Raw genomic sequence first — 4,792 nt, 5'->3', positions numbered from 1 at the left:
TCTTCTTATCTCTTATGGGGGACTTTTTCCTCACATGGGGTTTTGTCCTTCACATACTTCTTTGAGAGTTCTCTTGTATATATTCATCTCTCATTTGGGGGGAGTTTTTTCCCATGTGGTTTTCTCCCTTTCTTCGTTTGTGAGAGATTTATTTACATTGGTTTGATTAAATTTCATTTGTACATGGGTACCTAACATGGCCTCGTAGTCGAGACCCATCTTGCATTGTGAAATTAAATGCATTCCCCTAAGTTACACTTAAGGGGGGGTGTTGGTGTAATTATTTATTCATATAGGATAAATTACACCTTACTTCAGTTGACTTAGGTAAATGCATAACATATTAGTTTTCATATGAGACACTTAGGGATGCGCATACATTTGGAGTGTATATGTAGGAGAAATTCCACCTTTTATGGTGTGATATTGATGTTACTTTATCATATCCACTTATTGTGGGATGATAATTCCACCTTTAGTGGGTGATCCACCTCATGTGGAATATTTTATTATTTCTCCTACCTACCCTTGCATCTCATTGAGACACATGTCATCTTTGTGTTTTCTCTTGTCTCTTAGCCTTGCCTTTATAAGCAGGCTTATCTATATTATACATAATTTTTAATGATCCAATTGATCTCATTTTGCATATTGATTAGAATACTATCTATTCTTATCAAATATATTTGTCTCTCTATTGTGCTATTCATTGTGCCCTAGATCTTGGCTATTTTCAACAAATTCTTACAATATAAGCTTACCTTCCCATGCACAAACAACATAGAAGATTATGAGGCCTTGATCACATGACTAAAATGGCCATTAAATGGAACTTGAAGGAGCTACAAGTCTACGATGATTCACAACTAGTCTTCCGATAGGTTAATGGTGACTACCAAACTAAGGATGATAAGCTCATGCCTTAAAAGAAAATGGTTGATAGTTTCAAGGAATTATTCACTTCTATCACCTTTGATCAGATTCCTTGAGAATAGAATAGAGCTATAGATGCAATGGCTACAATAGCATATCTTCTCAATCTTCCACATTATTCAACACACTACGAGCTCTTAGTTGAACAACTTTGGATCCTTGCTTATGATATCCCAAAATCTGAAATGGTATGTCAACTCATCGGTCCTGATTTCACATGGTATGGTGAGTTTTACACTTACCTACGCGATGAAATCTTCCACCAAACCAATCGAACAATCAACATAAAACCTTCATACACCAATATTATCGATACACCATCATTACTGAAACCCTATACCAATGAAGAATTGATGGTGCTCTCCTCCAATGTTTAGAGAAAGGTGAGGTGACCACAACTTTAGAGGAAGAATATGAAGGTATCTATGGGGATCACTCATGTGGCCCTTCATTGGCTAAAAAGATCATGAGAACAGGATACTATTGGCCTTCCATAGAAAAATACTCCTAATACTTTGTCAGAAAGTGCAAGAAACACCAAGTTAATGGGGACCTCATACATGCACCTACGTAAGAACTGCAACCCATTGCAACACCATGGCCCTTTTGTCAGTAGGGACTTGACCTTGTTGGTAAAATCCACCTATCTTCATCCACTGGTCATAAATTCATTATCACTGCCATTGAGAACTTCACAAAGTGGATCGAAGCCATTCCACTCACCCAAGTCATTGGTAGGAAGATCGCCTCATTCATCCTAAATTACATCATTTTCTAGTATGGTGTACCCATGTCCATCATCATAGATATCAGGTTTCCCTTCAAAAATTAGGATGTTCGTGAACTCTATGAGAAGTTTCATATCTTGGAACACTGTTTATCCACCCCATATTACCCACAAGGAAATGGTCAAGCAGAGGTCTCAAACAACAACATATTAAGGATCTTAAAGAAGATAGTCAATAATTTCGATCATGATTGGCACATTCATCTAAATTCTGCACTATGGGCATATTGAACTAGCATTCAAACCCCTACAGGTACAACTCCCTACTCACTTATTTATGGAGCATAAGATATATTTCCTATTGAGGTTTAATTACCATACTTAAGAGTCTCCTTGCATAATTTGGTTAGTGATGAAGAGTATTGAGTCTCCTGTCTTCAAGACTTGGAACTGCTTGATGAGAAGCGACAAGTTGCCTACAATCACCTTAAAGCATATCGACAATGCATGAGTAGAAGCTACAATCATAGGGTTAGATCTCACACATTTGAGGTAGGAGATCTTGTTGTCAGAGAGAATCCTTGCAATCAACCAACAAAGAACACCAGAGAAAATTTGAATCCAATTGGCTAGGTCCATATGTCATCACTGCCGTCTTCGGGTTTGGGGCATATCAATTAGCAACTTCAGAATGGGAACCACTGGTAGATCCAATCAACAACATGCATCTAAAAAATTCCTTACATAAGCTATGTAGAGAATCAATCTCCTAAAATCTCTGAAAAATACCAAAAACATTAAGAAAAAGTATAAAAAATACAAAAAAAATGGAAAAATCAAGAAAATAGTAAAGAAAAAATCATTCATCCAAACAGTGAAAACCACTTTGGTGGTACCTTCGATAAGTACGGTGGTGAAAACTTGGCAAATAGGCACCATTTGTAGCAGTTTTGGCTCCATTATTTTTCAGACTTGTTGCAATCACATTCATTACATCCACTCATACATCATATCTAGCATGGCTTGTTATTGATATGCAATCAGGGTTATTGCCTCATGTGTCCTACATCATGCTTTCACACTGACACCTAATTGGGGCAATGTTTTTAACCTAATGATGGGAGTAGATTCTCAATACTCATGATTCACCAAGTTACTCAATCAGAAAATGTCCTAAAATAATCTAAAAACACTCGTAAATCTCAGAAAATACCAAGAACATTCAGAAAATGTCTTGAAGTGTAGGATTTTGCCAAGATCAAGGGCACAATGAAAAGCATAAAAGAGAGACAATAGAATGACAAGAACAAACTGTATTCTCATCAATATGCAAATGATCAATTGGATTAACCAATATAATGAATATAGGCCTGCTTATATAGGCAAGGCCATATGGATGTACGAGCACACAATTATGACATGTGGCTCAATGAGAAACAAGGGTAGGTAAGAAATACTAAGGGTAGGTAGGAGAAATAATATAATATTTCACAAGAGGTGGATGACCCACCGAATGTGGAGTGTAACAGCAAAATAAGACCACAAAAGGTGGAATTTCTCCTACAAGCTCTATCCCTATGTGCACACTTCCCTAAGTGTCTCAAATCCAAACTACGAAGAGATGCATTATCCTAAGTTAACTTAAGTAAAGTGTAATAATATCCAAAATGAATATTTATTTACACCAACACCCCCCCTTAAGTGCAACTTAGGGGAATGAAGACTCAAGTCAACAATGCAAGATGGGTCCCGGCTACTAGGCCATGATAGGTACCCATGTACAATATGCAAAAGCAAGAAAAGCTATGCAATGCAATCTCTCACAAATGGAGAAAGGGAGAAAACCCAGTGGGAAAAAACTCCCCCCCAAAAGAGAGATGAATGTACAAAAGACTCTCAAAGAGGAAAAAGTCCCCCCCATAAGAGAGGAAGGAGAAGTCAGCTGACCCCCCCTAATGACACATCCCGCACCCCCAAGAGAGCTCGCAACTACTGGAACTTACTCTCGGTGAAAGGTTTGGTGAATATGTCAGCAACCTGCTTTGCTGTGGGACAATACTGCAAATCAATGACCTGCTCTTGAATGAGCTCTCGGATATAGTGCATATGAATCTCGATGTGTTTGGTCTGCTGGAGTTGGATCGGGTTCTTCAAGATTGCAATAGCACTCTGATTGTCGCAATGGAGAACTGTCGGCCATGGAGTGGTGAATCCAAACTTTGTGAGAATCTGTTGGAGCCAAATGGTCTCAGTCGCTGCGTTAACAACGCCTCGATACTCAGCCTCAGTCGAAGAGAGAGCAATAACATGTTGCTTCTTGCTCTGCCAACAAATGGGGCCCGAACCAAGGTGAAAACTATAACCAGAAGTAGACTTACGATCATCAAGATCGCCAGCCCAATCGGAGTCTGTGTAACCAACCAAGCGAAGTCTTGTGCCTGCTGCATAGTGAATCCCATAGTGATGTGTACCCTGGATGTAATGAAGGATGCGTTTGGCGGCTTTCCAATGAAGCTCATGTGGTTCCTGCATGAAGCGGGAAACCATGCCAACTGCAAATGAAATATCAGGGCGTGTATGAGTCAAGTAGATGAGACTACCCACAAGCTGACGATACAAAGTGGCATCAACTGGTGGAGAAGAACACTGAGCCTCAAGCTTGACTCCTGAAAGAAAGGGAGTCGGGGTAGGCTTACAATCAGCCCTATGAAAGCGTGCAAGTAGATCAAGAACATACTTGGGCTGCGATAGTGTAATCCCGAAAGGTGACTGTGAAATCTCTATCCCGAGAAAGTAGTGCAAAAGACCCAAGTTAGTCATAGCAAATCTGTCATGCAAAGCAGATTTGACCCTGCTAATGATGGATGAAGTACTCCCTGTAATGATCAAGTCATCAACATAGAGCACAAGTATCAAGTGAGAGTCATCCTGTCGCAAAATGTAGACATTCAGATCGGAATGACACCTGGTGAACCCTGCGGAGAGAAGAAAGGAATCCATCTTGGCGTACCAAGCCCTGGGGGCCTGCTTAAGGCCATAGAGATATTTCCTTAGTCTGCAAACCAAGGAAGTATCCTGGATGAAACCCTGTGGCTGCTCCATATAAATCTCCTCATCAAGATCACCATGACG

The sequence above is a fragment of the Cryptomeria japonica genome, chromosome 2 (assembly GCF_030272615.1).
Source record: "Cryptomeria japonica chromosome 2, Sugi_1.0, whole genome shotgun sequence".
Classification (NCBI taxonomy): domain Eukaryota; kingdom Viridiplantae; phylum Streptophyta; class Pinopsida; order Cupressales; family Cupressaceae; genus Cryptomeria; species Cryptomeria japonica.
Note: the sequence above shows the minus strand (reverse complement) of the source record.